A 19,009-nucleotide genomic window follows, 5' to 3' on the forward strand; every position below is an offset into this window, starting at 1 on the left:
ATTAATAAATGGGATAGTCAGTAATTAAATAAATTTATGAAATTTATTTAATTAGATTAGAAGAATAGGCTAAAGTGAATTAATTAAATGTAAATTTAATTAATAGATTAATATTAGTGCATTAAATATATTAAATATTTATTTAATTAGTGGATAGATTTATGTGTCTACATTTGTCCCTCTTTGAGACGGTTAGAAGAATATTAGTGCATTAAATAAATATTAAATATTCATTTAATTAGTGGACAAATTTATGTGTCTACATTTGCCCCTCTTTGAGACGGTGCCGTTTATTGCACTGTCTCAAAGAAAGAATGATAGACATGAGAAAAATGACCCAGGGATGTTAGTGGATGGTGTGTCCCCTCGAGAGATGGCCCAAAAATTTCAAAAAATTGGGTGATCTCTCAAAAAATAGAAAGAATTGGGGGGATGATAGAAAAGAAGAAATTGGATTAAATGGTGAAAGAACGAAGGAAATTGGGGCTAAAGCGGAGAAACAACGAGCCTTGGAAGTTCCTGGGGTCCACGATGGTGAGCGAGGTGAAGTAGGGGTAGGGCTGGCAGGGTATATTAGGGTGAGAAGGGGTAAATTGGCGTCATTTGCACCCTCCTCCATAATAGTCCAGAGCTTTGATAGCGACCCTTTTGGAACATGTTGCAGAGAAGATGTTTTCGATTGCAGATCATTGATTTGAGCGCATCCAAAGGTACCAGTGGCCAGTCGACTACGGACCTCCGGTAAGTCAAGTTTGAACTTTTTCCCCGTGAGTTCATTTATTGCATGTTTTAGCTAAGCAAAAATTTTGGACAACAAAGGCGCTAAAACCCTGTTTTAGCACTTTTGCTCTGCAATGGCGCTTTTGCGCAGTAGTTGTGGCGCTATCATTAATATAGCACTATTGTAGGGTAGTTTTAGGGCATTTGGTTTTTTGAGTTTTAGCACTTTTTATTTGTGCATGTGGTGGGAAATGTTGTAGCGCTTGTGTATAGATGTTGGAGTGCTTTTGTCTTGTTTCAGTTCTTTTGTGTAGATTGTTTAGCGCATTTGTGTTGTGATAGCATTGTTGATAAGTGTTATAGCATTTTTGTCCATGTGTGAAGTATGATTTTTTGTTGATTGGCCCAGTAGGCTTTTGAGATGACAACAACTAATGTCAATTTTCTTTGTAGGCTTGGTTGTTGCATTGTTCAACACCCAGTGTACCTGTTGAGACTAGGCAATTGATATAAATGCCTATTGTAGTCTAGGTGTAGTTGAGTCGAGATACTTGATAAAAAATATCTGATGAAGTCTAGGTGTTAGCAGATTTTGCATAGCAAATAGGCTGACATTTGTCTTTGATTGTATTGTAAGAGGACTTTTATGTGCTGTAGATGCGAGAGAGACATCCTGCCATGCAATGCTCGCGTAACCAGTTGACCAACCTGGAGATTGATTGTGTTTGCTTGACCAGATTGTTTGATATGGTGCACTTACCCGTGACTCAGATGAATCACAGATTGTTGATTGCGTTGGCTGAGAGATGATACGGTGAGACCTACTCCTTCCATCTGCCATTGAGAGAGATGATAGTGACACTAGAGGATGTGTGGAGGATTCTGGATATTCTGATTACCAACGAGTTAGTGACATATGATAGGGTGATGGGTGAGGCAGCGCTGTAACAAATCTTCCCATATGCAAAACTACAGGTGTATGATGGATTAGTACTATGGGAGGACATTACAGATTTGTACAAGCCATTGCAAACAATTTTATTTGGGGTTATTGGAGGGCTACTATGCCCTGATTGGAGATCGCATGGGTTGCCTGTCGGTTGGGGATAGGTTATTGAGCAGATGGCTAGTGAGGGCACCCAATTTGTATGGGGGCCATGTATCTTAGCACATTTGTATAGTGATTTGCACGACGTTGTGTACCATGGGATTACTTCATTGGGAGTTGGTATTACTTTGTTGTACATCTGGGCATGGGAGCACTTGCCCGTTACACGACCAGTTTGTATGAGGTTCAGGGCCATTGATCAACCCTATGTGTATATGTATGGCAGGATGATGACACAACCCTAATTGGGGAAGGTAGAGTATTAGCGATGTTCCCTATATGATTTGGATATAGTGGTTTGGCGCCCATATTTAGATTGTGAGCCGTGGGAGGATAATATTGAGGCCATGCCTTATGTTTATTCGGTTTGATTTTTGATTGATCACACATCCTACATTATCGAGAGACATCTGCCAGGCTGTGTTATGAGATAGTTTGGTCAGACATAGGGTATGCCTCAGGGTTCAGGAGAGTATGTGTGAGTTGTTCGGGAGGGATACCAGTGGGGTCATGTGTTGTCGTATGATCAGGCATTGGTAGAGTTTCGAGGCTTATCGCTGAGGCCATGACCATATAGAGAAGAGGTGGAAGATGCAGGGGTCACATATGAGTATGCACAATACCTATCAATGCATCCCTTTCCATGCATTTCAGATCCAGTTGAGCCAATACCACCTTTTGAGGATGACTGAGCATTGAGACAGGGGAGGAGGAGGAGGAGATTAGATGGGTGTGGGGGAGGTGGTAGGGGCTTCATGAGGGGAAGAGTTGGTCAACTAGTGTGACACTTATAGGCTCCACCTATACAAACACCAATAATAGTAGGGGGGAGATTAGAGGTTGAGGAAGCAACATGTGCAGATATGGGTGTGGATGCAGGTGAGGGAGACCTACGTGAGGTCATGATAGTGCGTCTGCATACAAAATTCACCACTGTAGAGGATCAGATTTGAGCCCTAGAGATAGAGTTAGATGAGAGGGATGCAGAGATAGTTACGATGGATGTTCAGTTGTTTTCCCAAAGAGATGAGTTGATTGCAAATTTGAGGGAGAGGGATGATGCCATGGACAGATTGAGGCAGGCCTAGGACAAGATTTGCATGCTAGAGAATGTACAGGGACATGGCCCTACTATGGATTTGATGAGAGAGATGTGGCGAGTCAGGGGTGAGATTGACTACTAGCGAGGGTTATATCAGCAGGTAGTGCCCAGCAGTCAGCAAGCTATGAGTTATTCACAGATGCGGTGGGCTAGATTAGAGCGCTTGCAAAGAGGCCAGAGTAGTGGGGGTGTTATCGGTCCTCCTCGGAAAGGTGCTGATGGTGGTGGTTCTTCTACATCCGGCAAGAGTGCCGCTTGATTTGTATGTTGCCTTTTTATATTTTGATATTGTTACATTGTTACTTACTGACACGTGGATGGCTCTTGGTAGCTCATTTTGTTGACATCATTGTACTCTAATTCATATGTAATTTGTTTTGATGAGAGATATATGATGAGATCTCCTTTTTGACGGCGATGATATGAGATGTTTGTATGATGATTTTATTGTGTATGTAGGATGCATGTGATTTTATTGATGTGATATGCATGATATGTGATGGATTATATATATATATTTTATGATGATCTGTGATGATGATTATTTTCATGATGATTTTATATATGATGATGTATGCATTTGTGGATAATTTATACAGATGGTTTGGATGTAGTGCATGATTATGGATGGATGTACATGTATTGGTTTTATGATGCAAATAATTTTTTTTATGTATGATGGTGTTAATAATATGTGAAATGTTAATGATGTGTTTAATGATGTAAAATGTATGAATGCAATGTAATGATTTTTTTGATGATGATGGTAATATGTGCAAAATGATAATGATGGAATAATGATAATGATGTGATATGATAAAAATGATGATAATGATGTAAAATGATTCAATGCAATGTAAGGATATGTATGGTGATAATGGTAGAATGTGAAAAAAATGATATATGAGAAATTAAATGATAATGATGTTATATGATAAACAAAATGATAATGAGGATAATGATTTGAAAATGATAAATATACAATAATGATGTTAAGATGAAAATGATATAATAAGGATAAATGAATTTGATGATAATAGGAAATAGGATAATAGTAATCATCCTAAATGATAGATGAATGAGGAAATGAAATGCACTAATGGAAATGAGCCTAAATGATAATGTAAGATGAGTGATGTGTATCAGAGTACTCTGTCAAGATTTGTCTTTGCTTTCTCATAGCAACCCTATTCAATTTTATATGCATGCTTTACAAAAGATATGTACAATGTATGCATGAACAAATGAATGAGTGATATGCAACGAAATGCAAGATAAACATATGAGATGAAATGATGATGCATGGCTTATTCATAATGTAATCCATAGCGATCCATGATTTGTATTTTTGCATAGGATCTCTTAGCTTAGTGAACTTCCCACGTAGACACCATTAGTATTTTCCTCAGAACTTCATTGGAACAATCCGAAGACAAAAAACAAAGAAAAAAATATCATGAACCATCCTGAGCACTCTAATCACTTGTCTTGGAGTAGCATAGGAAATTGATATATAAAAAGTAGTAATCTTGACCAAGTGCTTATCGGCTAAACAAAATCTTCTTGTCAAAGAGATATCACATCGTGTTGTGTTGTAAGGAAAGATGTATCTTTGTTAAGACAATCTTGCATATGTTTTACTCAGATTTTGTTTGTTTGTTGATTTGATAGTTGGTCATCTTTTAGGCAGCTCAAATATTGTTCGTGTCTGGCTCGATGTTTATGTACAATCAACAAGTGTATTGCAATGTTGTTGATTGATTTTGATGTTTTCTCATGTTTTGGAGTTTTTTTTCTGTTTGTTTTGAATGTTTTTGCATTTCGTTAGGACATTTTCTGAATGTTTTTGGTCTTTTTGGAATGTTTTATGAATGTTTTTGGATTATTTCAAGATATTTTCCAAATGAGTAACTCAGTGAATCACAAATATTTAGAATCCACTCCCATCATATAGGAACAAGTTGCCCCTAGGTAGGTGTCAGTGTGAAAGCATGATGCAGGACACATGAGGTAATAACTTTGATTTCATATCAATAACAAGCCATGATAGATTTGATGTATGAGCTGATGTAATGGATGTGATTGCAACAAGTCTGAAAAACAATGGAGTCGCAACCTTTATGAATGGCGCCTGTTTGCTAGGTTTTCACCATCATACTTATCCAAGGCACCATCGAAGTGGTTTTCACCATTTGGATGAATGATTTTTCTTTACTATTTTCTTGATTTTTTCATTTTTTTGTACTTCTTTCAGGACTGTTTCTGAATGTTTTTGGTAGTTTTGAGATTTTTCGAGCCTGATGCTCTACAAAGCTTATGTATAAAACTTTTTGAGATGCATGTTGGTTATTAGATCTACCAATTGTTCCCCTTCTAAAGTTGATAACTGATATGCCCCAAACTCGAAGACTGTAGTGATGACATATGGACCCAGGCAATTAGATTCAAATTTTCCCTGATATTCTCGGTTTGGTTGATTGAGAGGATTCTCTCTAAGAAAAAGATATGCTACCTCAAATGTATGAGGTTTGACCCTATGATTGTAGCTTTTTCTCATGCGCTGCTGATATGCTTTAAGGTGATTGTAGGTAGCTTGTCGCTTCTCATCAAGCAGTTCTAAGTCCTAAAGATGTGAGATTTGATACTCTTCATCATTCATCAAATTGTGCAAGGAGACCCGTAGGGATGGTAATTCTACCTCAATAGGCAAGATAAATTCTTCTCCATATACAAGTGAGTACGAGGTTGCGCTTGTAGGGGTTCAAATGCTAGTTTGATTTGCCCATAGTGAGAGATTCAGACGAATGTGCCAATCACGACCTGTTACTACTTATCAGATTGCCATTAGTTTTATGTCAAAGTTATACTATATACTCTAATCGGTTATCTATTACTGAGATATTCAGTCGGTATTCACAGTCTAGTCGGTTACAGAAGAAAGTAGTCACATAACGCAATATACACCGAGCTGTCTATCGAGTATTATTACATGTCTACCGAGCAACAAAGATGACACACCGAGTTGATATACACCGAGTGAAATGTGTTACCAGATTCATTGAACCTGGACATGCATATGAAAACATGTTACAAGATTGAGGCACATCTAACCATTATCACGTTGGAAATTGCACTTAAAGATTGTGTATGATTTTGAGGTCATTTAACCAATGAAATAATTTGCATGGTTATTCATTCAATAAATCGTGTTTGTAAGATCGAAGCAATGAATTGGATCACCGTCATAAGAGATCTATTTATATAGCATGAGTTAAGAGTTAAAGAGGTGTGTGCATGAGTGTAAGAAGACTGTTACAGAGACACAGAGGTCACTGAGAAGGTTTTCAGAGAACAGTCAAAGAACAGAGTAAACAGAAGGGTTTATCGAGTTACTATATGGGTTACCGAGGTATACTATAAGCAAGGTAACTTATTCTGAGCACATAGAATCTGCTATAACATTCCAGATGTAAAGTTGCAGATATTTGTAATGATTTTATTGTAATATTTTGGAGTTGTAAGAGAAACCTTTAACAGGGTAAAAGACTCTAATCAAGTCCATAAATTGTAAAGCCTCTAACCAGGTGCAACATTTAGTTTAAGTGTTGTGAAATCCTTTAGCAAGGTAGATCTAACAGATCTTGTTACTCCTAACAGGGTATGCTATCAAAAATAGCTAAACATGCAGCTCTAACCGAGCACTCTTTATTATTGCAGTAGTGAAATTGTGGGTGCCATCCCCACCGCAGTTTTTCTCTCTAACCAAGAGTTTCTACGTAACCAAAATATATGTGTTATGGAGTGAATCATGTATTATTGTTATCTATTTGTTTTAGCTTTATATTATGTTATTGCACTATTCGGTTTATGCATAACAGTAAAGTTATTATTGAAGAAATGTTTTGAAGTACTGATTCACCCCTCCCCTCTTAGTACATTAGCTTTCCATATTGGGCCTAACAATTGGTATCAGAGCTTGAATCTTGGAAAAGGGTTTAACTGCCTAAAGAGAAAGATCTTATCAATGGAAGGCTATAAACAATCTCGGAGGATTGTGTATCTACAAGAAGAGATGGACCATGCTAATCAAGTGATTGCAGACATGCAAAGGCAAATGCAAAAATCTCTGAAAGTGAGAAGAAGATTATTTGATGATTTGCAGGATTCTCAAGAGTTAGTGGAACAAATTGAGACATCATCTGAGAATAGTATATCTGAAGAAACTAAAGAAATGATTGGAGTATTGAAAGAAAAGAACAAAGCACTGGCTGATCAACTGAAAGCAATGAAAAGAGAACATGAACATTTCAGCACACAGATGACTGAAAATCTTGATGCATTGAGGACAACTAAGGATAAAGCAAGAGATCTACAGAGAGAGAAACAACAACTTGAAGTCTTAGTATCTGATAAGAATGATGAAATCACAAGGTTAACTAGAATTCAACAAAACCTATCAGATCAACTAGGTTATGCACATCATGAAGCAATTCTGAAGAATGATGAGAATCAAGCATTGAAACTTGAAGTATCAAAGTTAACCGATGAACTTGAAACAGAGAAGAAATCCAAAGAAACACTGAAGAAGAGTTATGAAGCATCAAAGATGTTGGATGAGCAACTAAATACAAGATGACCCAACAAAGATGTAGGACTCAGTTACAAAGGAAAAGTCTCTACCGAGAAAGGAATTCATACTACCGAGAGAGGAGAATCATCAAAGCAAGCTGGAAACAAGAATAACATCAAAAGAAAGAAGCCTATTTGTAACTATTGTGGAAATCAAGGTCACACTGCCAACATATGCCAAATCAGAAAAGGTAAGCAACCGAATGTCACTAAGTCCAATGGTTATTGTTACAATGGCAATAAATATGGTCACACATCTAATCAATGTAGGACAAAGTCTGTTAACAATTATCAGAAGGCAAAATTCAAAGGGTTTTGTAAAAACTGCAATAGATATGGACATAGTACCGAGAAGTGCTGGCTTAAGCAAAAGAACTATATGTGGTCTACACACCGAGCAAATACTAGAGGTTACCAAACTCACACAGATCCTTACCGACAGTATTCTGCAGTACCATGGGATTATAATACAAGGATATGGTGTGAATGTTGTGGAAGATATGGACATATTAGTGCCAACTGTTTTATAAGGTTTGGAATGTACAACCAAAGATCATGGAGAAATCCTGGTATGGCATGTTTTCATTGTCACAAAGTAGGACACTTATCTGGAGATTGCAGAGATCAACCTAGAAAAGACACTGAAGAAATAAAAGAAAAATTAAAGATGATTTGGAAAAAGAAGGAAATTGTGTCAAATAAAGAAAGCACCTTACCTACCGAGTTAGGTGCACCTATTCCAAATTAATCGGTAAAGGTATGAAGGGACTGCATTCTCTGAAGGTTAAAATCTTAACAGTTCCTATTCTATTATGTACTTAATTCAAAATCTGCATTGTTAAGATGTATTAGTAAGTTTGAAATTCTATCAAAGTCTTTTGAAGCACTTTACAAGAAGTCTGTCAAGTCGGTGAATACAAGAAACTTGTCTAGTCGGTGAATGAAGGAAGTTTGGTTACTTGGTTAAAATGGAAAAAGGAGAGCAAATTGGTTAAAGAGGAACCGAGTGAATTTAATGTTTTTGACCTAACCCGCATGGAGCCCGATAAGGTATTTTGTGTACTTAAAAGCATTTTCGCGGTCATTTTCACTTACCAAGTTTTCGAGAAGCAGAGCAAGCGAATCTAAGGTGATCAAACGTCCTGCAAAGCAAATTAAAGGTATTTCCATCAATCTCAACACATTGTTAAGCTGGTTTACTGATTTTATCTAGTTGCCATTATCTGCTAAGCATAAAGTGTCTGTCGTTTGAAATCCTAAAACCCTAAGGACTCTTTGCTAGTTTTTATCTGAAATCCACAATGGCGCCCAAGATCCAAGATCCCATAGTTGTCAAGAATGTAGAAAAGCCCTCACTAAAATACTCTTTGACTCCCAAAGTCACTTCTGAATCGGATGACAAAACCGCCTTTTCACTCATCTCGGACAGAGTGTTACTAGTCGAGGATGTGAGATTCTTCACCAAATGTCATGTTGAAGAACTTAGTCATGTTGAAATCAAAGACACCTATGATGAGCTGTGTACCGATGGTAAATTGAATAGCAAGTATGGGCACATCAAAATCAAGGGATTAATTGAAGCCCTAACCTATCCCCGAGTGTTCAAACCCCAGTGGGTCAAGTTTGTTCTGAGCAGAGTTCACGATGATTTCATGTGGCTAGAAGAGCAACCATTTAAGATTACTAAGGAAATCATTCATCTGATTACCGGTTACCCTATCTATGATCATGCCCGAGCCCAAAAGATGATATCACAGAAGGAATTGATCAGTTTAACCAGAGTAGAATCTGATTGCAGAGAATTGAAACTAAACAATGTCACTGATGACGAACTAAAATTTGCCATTAGAGTAATGGGTTACTGTTTCTTCCAATCGGCAAGGGAAAACAGTGTTCCCCGTGCAGCAGTAGACCTAGGATACAAAATTGTGAAAAAGGGAATGAAAATTGATCTATGTGAGGTATTGCTGAAGAACCTATTTGAAAATCTGAACACCATCAGGAAGCCGAAGAAGAACAACTCGGCTAATACTCTAAAGTTTGGATCATTACTGGTATGCATGTTTTTCTATTTTGAAAAATTCTTTCCATTAGTCAGTAAAGTTGTTTGGGAACTACACCGACCAATCACCCATCAGATAAATGACTTCATCAAGAAGTTAGGTGATAATTTCAATGATATTATGGATGATTACTTCAGTAAATTTCAAGAGAAAATGCATAACAGATATAGGATTCCACCCCAGCTAGTAGAGAAATACAAAAATGATATATGTTTTGAAGTTGACACCGATTACTGTTATGTGAATGCTGTGGAACCTAGGACTCAATCTTTGTCACCTATGGGTTAAGAGATTGATTTTGACATCACAAAACAACAAATTGATGCATTTCTTACATTGCCTAGACATTCTAATGAGCTGAGGTATGGTACCTATGAGGAAGTAAAGGAAAAGGTAAAGATGAATATTGTAGTACCCAAAGCTACAAGAAAGGCAACAAAAATGATAAAAGCATTGTCTGAGAAATTCAAAGAAGAATCTTCCTCTACACTTGTCAAAGGCACCATTGCCATTACCAAAGAGGAATCTGAAGCCCAAGAGGCAGCTATAACACTGAGCACTGAATTACCTAAGGGTAAAGTGTTGAAGAGAAAGAAACAGGACACATCAAAGGCCTCACCGACTCCACCTCCAGTAAAGCAACCTAACACAAGAGCATCTGCAGCCTCATCGAGCAAGAAAACAAAGAGTGTTACTATTCCCAAGGTAACAAAGACATACAAGAAATCTACTCGGAGACTCATTTTGGCAAAAGAGTCGAGTGATACCGAATCAGAAGATGCAAGCAAATTCCAGATTGTCAAGAGCAAGAAGGTAAATATACATAGTGTTGAAAAATTTTGTGCTAATCTGAAAGAATATGGTGGATTTGGAGGATTTAGCTATGTCAAGTATGAAACCAGGAACAATGATGAAAAGAGACAAATTGAAGAAGTTGTCATCTGCACACTTCTAAAGTTCCGGTTAGCTCCATTGGAACTAGCTAAGTCACTTCCAAATGAACTGTATCTGCATATTGATAATAGGTGGAAGTATGCAATGGACTCAGAGAAACAAATTAGAGAGAGAAGTATGGTTCATTTATTTCCTGACATGTCAGTCGCTGAAATAAAGGAACATCTGACAACCTACAATTCAAAGTTTCTTGTCAAATAGAGAGCCTTAAAATTGATGAATGGGCTATATATTGAAGTTGAAAATGAGACAAAAGCAAAGTGGTAGGAAATATTTAAAATCAAGGATTCCGGTGAGCAAGCTACAGTTGAAATTGTTGATGTCACCGATCAAGGTCCTGATGCTACCGAACAAGACCCTGCTGACACCATTCAAATAGATGAAGATGTCATGGATTCAGAGGCACTGGAATAGGAAATGATAGAAGGCACTGCTTATGCAAAACTTGTATCTAGTGAATCAGTCTTGGAACAAGTTTAGCCTTATCCACCGGTCAAGCAACCTGTCTCAACCAAAACTCCTCAGGATATAGATCAAGGCACTGAAGGTCATAAGTCTACAACAGGAGAAGGTACTACTCAAGAACAGACATCTCAAGCACCTTCTAACATTGAGACTGTTGCAACTGAGACACCAATTACCGAGACACCGAAGGACTCTACAAAGACTAAAGGAACCAATCAAAGTGTTGCCTCTACCAAGCAACCTACCGAGGGTCATCAAGCCTCACAAGCCCTTGTCTTAGTTCCATCGGTGAAAGGTAAAGAAAAGAAAATGAAAAAGCATAGTTTTAAAGTTGATTTGTCAAAACCAATAGTGTTGCCCAATGTAGACATAGCAAAATTGAAAGGGCAAGCACTCATTGATTTTAGTGAACTATGCAAAGCAAAGGCCGAACAAGAGAAGCAAATGGCCATTCAAAAGAAAAAGAAAGTACTTCAGAAGGTAAAAGCACTCCTAATAGATATGCTGCCTGAAGCTACAATATCAACTGATGCAGCCATCCACATTCAACTAGATGAACTCCTAACAAAGATAGAAACATTTGGATTAGATGCATCGGAGTATTTGAGCAAGCTGAAAGACAAAGAGCTCACTGCCAAAATGATAGAAGAGGTACAAAAAGCTATAGCTATTGGCAAAGTTAAACTAGTCAAATTTATTACTGAGTTGACTCCTCAACTCAAGCACATTCTTTATTTATTTCAGAAACTTTGCACATTTTCTTTATTCATTAAAGACATTAAGAATAAAATAGAGGCAATTGAGAAAGAGATCACCGATCTCTCAAGCAAGTTGACCATCGAGCCAAATTCAGTTCAGAATTTTTATACAAGGTTACAACAGCTCATGGCTCAACAATTGGACTTAAGAAATGAAGAACACAAGATCAAGATGGACATAATGACCCTTCAGACATTATTCCTTCCACATCTTTCATCGGTCCAAGAACAGATTAACCGAGCCACATACTTATCTACTACTCAAGAGGGAAGCACTCTAGATGGCTTAATATCACTATTGGCTGATATTCAAGCGTAGAATTGTTTAATGGACAGTGTAAAGGATGCACTCTCTATCACTCTCACTGACGCCCAGACTAAGTACACATCCATTTTTGATCAGTTACCACCCCCGAATGGTAATTAAGTTTTTGATGTTTGTAAAAAAGGGGGAGTAATATGATACAGTCTTGGGGGAGTAATACAATATATTTGGGGAGTGATACAATAAACCAAGTATTCGGAGTATAGTATACAGGGGGAGTATACCGAGCACAGTAAGCAGAGTATCCAAGAGTAGTAAACCGAGCAGTATACATGACAGTAAGAAAAGTATAGAATAGATCACCAAACATGCAAAATCAGAGTTTTGTACAGTATATCGATAAGGGGAGTATATTTGATATATTATTATTGACTATTGTATATACTGTCAGTATAGTCAAATTTTGCAAGTATATTGATTTTTGAGTTATAACTTTGAAAGTAGTTTTTGTCAAACATCTCAACTAATGTGAAAAGGGGAGATTGTTACTACTTATCAGATTGCCATTAGTTTTATGTCAAAGTTATACTATATACTCTAGTTAGTTATTTATTACCGAGATATTCAGTCGGTATGCACAGTCTAGTCGGTTACAGAAGAAAGCAGTCACAGAATGTAGTATACATCGAGATATCTACCGAGTATTATTACATGTCTACTGAGTAGCAAAGATGACACACTGAGTTGATATACACCGAGTGAAATGTGTTACCAGATTCATTGAACCTGGACATGCATATGAAAACATGTTACAAGATCGAGGCACATCTAACCGTTATCACATTGGAAATTGCACTTAAAGATTGTGTATGATTTTGAGGTCATTTAACCAATGAAATAATTTGCATGGTTATTCATTCAATAAATCATGTTTGTAAGATCGAAGCAATGAATTGGATCACCGTCATAAGAGATCTATTTATACAACATGAGTTAAGAGTTAAAGAGGTGTGTGCATGAGTGTAAGAAGATTGTTACAGAGACACAGAGGTCACCGAGAAGGTTTTCAGAGAACAGTCAAAGAACAGAGTAAATAGAAGGGTATATCGAGTTACTATATGGGTTACCGAGGTATGCTATAAGCAAGGTAACTTATTCTGAGCACATAGAATCTGCTATAACATTCCAGATGTAAAGTTGCAGATATTTGTAATGATTTTATTGTAATATTTTGGAGTTGTAAGAGAAACCTTTAACAGGGTAAAAGACTCTAATCAAGTCTATAAATTGTAAAGCCTCTAACCAGGTGCATCATTTAGTTTAAGTGTTGTGAAATCCTTTAGCAAGGTATATCTAATAGATCTTGTTACTCCTAACAAGGTATGCTATCAGAAATAGCTAAACATGTAGCTCTAACCGAGCACTCTTTATTATTGTAGTAGTGAAGTTGTGGGTGCCATCCCCACCGTAGTTTTTCTCTCTAACCAAGAGTTTTTGCATAACCAAAATATATGTGTTATGGAGTGAATCATGTATGATTGTTATCTATTTGTTTTAGCTTTATATTATGTTATTGCACTATTCGGTTTATGCATAATAGTAAAGTTATTATTGAAGAAATGTTTTGAAGTACTGATTCACCCCTCCCCTCTCAGTACATTAGCTTTCCATATTGGGCCTAACATGACCAACATCATTGGTTGTCTTCTTTAAGATTGTCAATATTATCTTGTTTGAGGCTTCTACTTGACCATTTCCTTGTGGGTAATATGAGGTGGAGAAATGATGTTGGATATGAAACTTCTCACAGAGTTTGCAAACATCTTGATTTTTGAAAGGAAGCCCGTTATCTGTGATGATGGACATGGGTACACCATACCGACAGATGATGTAATTTAATATGAATGAGGTGATCTGCTTGCCTGTAACTTGGGTAAGTGGAATGACTTTGATCCACTTTGTGAAGTATTTAGTATCGCTAATGATGAAGTTGTGACCATTGGATGAAAATGGATGGAAATTACCCATAAAGTCCCCACTGACAAAAGGGCCATGATGTTGTGATGAGTTGCAGTTCTCGTGCTGGTGCATGCATCAAATCTCAGTGAACTTGTCACTTTTGGCACTTTTTGTTAAAATAGTAGGAGTCTTTTTCCATGGAGGGCCAATGGTATCTTGCCCTCATGATATTTTTAGCCAATGAAGGGCCGCTTGAGTGAGCCCCACAAATACCTTCATGTACTTCTTCTAAAGTTGTGGTTACTTAACCTTGCTCTAAAAATTGCATGAGAGTACCATCAAGACCTCGTCGGTATAGGGTTTCGGCAATGATGGTGTATCAGGTGGATTGGTGTATGAAGGTTTTTCATTGATCATTTGATTGGTGTGGTGGAAGGATCTGGTTGCGTAGGTAAGCATAAAACTCACCATACCATGGGGAATCAGGACCGATGAGTTGACATACCATCTTGGATTCCGGGATTTCATAAGAAGGGATCCAAATATGTTCAACTAAGAACTCGTAGTGTGCTGAGTTTTGTGAAAGATCGAGGAGAGAAGCTATTGTATCCATTGCATCTACAACTCTGTTATGTTCTCGAGGAATTTGATCAAAAGTGATAGCTATGAATAATTACTTGAAACTATCAACCATATTCTTGTAAGGAAGGAGCTTATCATCCTTAGTTTGGTGTTTATCATTGACCTATCGAATTACCAATTCTGAATCACCGTAGACCTGTAGCTCCTTTAAGTTCCATTGTACAACCATTCTTAGTCCTATGATCAAGGCCTCATATTATACTATGTTGTTCATGCATGGAAATGTGAGTCTATATGATTTGGGAATGTTGTCGCCTTGAGGAGTGATAAAGAGAATACCAGCTCCTGAACCATGTCTTGTGTATGACCCATCAAAATATAGCTTCCATTGTTGTACTGGCATAACCATGAAGATTTCCTCATCTCAAAAATTTGAGATAAAGAGGATGGGCTCCTATGAGTGGCACTTTGGCCAACTGATATGCAATGACCCATCCTTTGATTTCTTTTCTATCCACATACTCTATGTCACATTCACGAAGGAGCATAACCCACTTTTCCAAACAACCTGTTAGTGTTGCTTTATTGAGTAGGTACTTGAGTGGATCTATCTTGGCAATGGGTTGTATCTTGTGTGTTAGTAGGTAGTGCCTTAGTTTGGTTGCTGCTAAAATCATGACAAGGAAGGCTCGTTCAATAGGGGTATAGTTGAGTTCAGACCCTACTAGTGTCTTGAAAATGTAGTAATTGCACATTCTTTGCCTCCTATATTATGTTGTGCGAGTAAGACTCCTAAAGCTGTAGTTGTAGCTAATATGTATAGTAACAAAGGCCTATCTGGAGATGGTGGTGTTAGTAATGGTGGCATCATCAGGTAGTCCTTAAGCTGTTGAAATGCTTGCAGACAATTCTCTTCCTATTTGAAAAGAACATTCTTATAGAGAAGATGTCTGAAGAGATGACATTTATCAGCCAATTGTGCAATGAACTGACATATTGATTGTAGCATTCCTTGTAATGTCCTCAACTGACTGATGTTATTAGGAGGTGGCATATCCATGATTTCTTTTACCTTGGCAGGATCAACCTCAATTCCTTTATTTGAGATAATGTATCCTAGGAGCTTCCTAAAAGTCACTCCAAAGCCACACTTATTTTGATTGAGGTAGACATTGTATTGTTCCATTTAGCTAGTAAATCATCTACATAGTCTTCCATTAGTGTATGCATCATGTCATGGAAGATGGTAGTCATTTCCTGCATTCTTGAGACTGAATGGCATCACATTCGAACAATATGTTCCCCATGGGCATGTGAAAGCAGTTTTATGTTGATCTTCTGGAGTAATCTTTATCTAGTTGTATCCTAAGAATCCATCCATGAGTGATGTATTGCATGTCCTGTTGTGAGGTCCATGATCATATCAATTTTTGGAAGAGGGAAGTCATCCTTAGGAGATTCTTTGTTTAGGTCTCTAAAATTTGTATAGATACAAATGCCCCTAGTTGGTTTTGGTACTGGTACAATGTTGGAGATCCATTCTACATAATCAGTGTCTTATGAAACCCACATCTAATAGCTTTTTGAGTTCTGCTTTTACTAACAGTGCAATTTGAGGATACATCTTTCTAAGATTTTGTTTTACTAGTTTAGCTCCTTTTGCTACTGTCAAATGATGCATTACTAGTGCTAGATCTAGTCCTGGCATGTCTGCATAGGACCATTGAAAATTGATTTGTCGCTTTTGAAAGAACCCTATAAAACCAGGATCTTCGGCTGGAGTTAATGATTCTGCTAGATGTATTATGTGTGGATTTTCTGGTGCCCCCAGATTGTCTTCTTTTGTCTCTTCTTTGAGAATAGGTGATCTCTCCTGATTCTTGCTGAAGGGGAGAATGTCAAACCTTTCATTTTCAGGTGCCTTGGAGAGATTTTCACCCTTGGATATGTGCTTTTTTAAAAAACTTTTTTGGGATCCAAAAGTGCCATAGTGTGGTTTTCACTTGAGGATCTTGTTTTGATTGTAATATTTTTGCGACTGGAAGGTTTGGCATTCTCTTCAAAGTAAGTCACACTGTTAAATTTCAATATCAAATCCAACCTTGTGATCCCTACTTTGTATGTTATCTTGTAATTCGAGAAAGTCTATGATTGCATCATCATTTTGGAAGGTGTCAAAGCGTGGGGGATTTTGTTGGTCCCAGTCAATGAGTTCAGGGTGGATAATTGGAATTGCTTCATCGATTAGGTTAAGTTCATATGATGTGTCAATTATGGCTAGGATGGAGGTATCAAGGTCATCGTCAGTACTATCCTCTTCGTAATCGGGCTTGAGAGGTGACCTATTTGTCCTTGAAGTATCTTCTGTTTCTGAATCCGAAAAGGCTTTGATCCATGCCTCTCCTTCAATGCCTTTGTCTTCAAGAGTATCAAGAGAATCCTCTTCAGATTCATGTGAAGCCAAAGAACCCCATTTGTATTTAAGTGAATCCATCTCAGAATCACTTGGTAGAACTCTATCACTGTATATTATAGGAATGTCTATGGGTGTGAAAGGTTTGACGATAGCTACTTCAGGGGTTGTATCTGACGAGGTTGTTGATGTTGCTTGGGTGTGTGAAGTGGAAAAGAGTTTTATCCTTGGAATAATGGGTTTTTGTGCAACATGACTCTTTTGCTTATTTGTTGTATGTGTGGATTTCAACTGAGAAGTGCTTTCGTGACTTGGATTTTATGATCTTATAGGTTGATTTGCAATGGACATTATCTTGCTTCTAGAAGGGATGAATTTGGAAGTTGTCTGCTTTTGTTTGCTTGTAATCCCAAGCTTAGAAGAGCCTCTTGAACCAGGGTTGAATTCAAGTCCCGTTTTATCTCGTGGTTGTAACAAGGGTTGCAATGGCTCATGTACACCTTGTTTGTGGGATCCTAATGCACTATGGTCATCATAGCCCATCCTTTGCATCATGGTAAAACCTTTACCATACCTCTTTGTATGGATATTGATTTGTTGTCTAGCTGTATCTAAAGGGTCTATGTAGATCCATCCTGCCAAGTCTTCATCAATAGTTTCTTGTTCTTGTGATTTTTCTGGGATGAATCCATCAAGTATATCAGTATGCTACAACAGGTGGCTTGAGTGACATTTGTGGTTTTCTATGAGTCCTAGGTGAGAGGGGTAGTTGGATAACACATAAAAGTTGACTAATATTATACTCTCATGGGCCTTCATCATTTACTTTCATTTTCAGCTTCTCCTGTTTGGGTGTAGGGATCGATGTACTGGTGAGAGAAGTCAAGCAGATGTAGGATGATGATGCGGTGGCTTCTCTGTTGTTGGGTACTATGCTATCCATTTGATGCCTTATATTGTTGTAAAAGGCAAATGGGTTGGCATCACCAAGGATAGTAATCTCTACTTCATTATGTGGAAACTTGATGCATTGATGGTAGGTAGATGGTACTGCTTGCATGGCATGAATCGATGGTCTTCCTAATAGGAGATTATATGGAAGAGGGAGGTCTAGGACTTGAAAAACCACATTCTTCACCACAGGTCCCACTCTTATTGGTAGAGTAACACACCCTTTAGAGGAGAATTTTGTATTGTCATAGGCTTTGATATAATGATCCACATTTTGACATCAACTGCTTTTGTTTCATATCCCAATGTTGTAATTAACTGTAATGTGCAAATGTTAAGGCCAACTCCATTTTCAATCAATACTCGCTTGATTCTATATTTATGTATGAATCCCTCAACATGGAGAGGGGCGTTATGCGGTTGTTGAAAGGACGTGTCGTCATTCTTAGCTAAAGTGAGACATGGTGATGATTTGAAACTTCCAACCATGACTTGAAATTGATCTGTATTGAGGTTGGATAGAACTGACGCATCCTAGAGAGCTTGGTCCAAGATGGTTTTTGTTAGAAAACTCAAATAACTAGAGGACAACTGAGAGGGGGGGTGAATCAATTGTCAACAGATTACAAAACTTTAAGCATTCAAATCCTTATTACCAAAATACATAAACTCAATACTGGAATGCATAAACCAAATACCGAAATAACTGATATAGCAATTAAGCATAAACATAAATCATAGAATAGTTACCATCCATCCAGCACACATGACACCAAGATTTGTATGTGGAAAACCCAGTAAAGGGAAAAACCATGATGGGAAGCCTACCCATAGTCAGATAATACTTCTGCAGTAAGTATGTGATTACAAAATGAGGTGCCTGCACATGCAGGAAGGCCAACAACCTAGAGCGCACTGCTCATTACAAAAGGAGCCTCACTGACTACAAAATAAATCTAGACTACAATCCAAAAAGAAGAGTGAACTGCAAAGATAACATCTCCTATGCCTGAGTACAATTTTGGTTAAGCTCAGTACCG

This window comes from Cryptomeria japonica, chromosome 3, assembly GCF_030272615.1.
Source record: "Cryptomeria japonica chromosome 3, Sugi_1.0, whole genome shotgun sequence".
NCBI classification, from domain to species: Eukaryota; Viridiplantae; Streptophyta; class Pinopsida; order Cupressales; family Cupressaceae; genus Cryptomeria; species Cryptomeria japonica.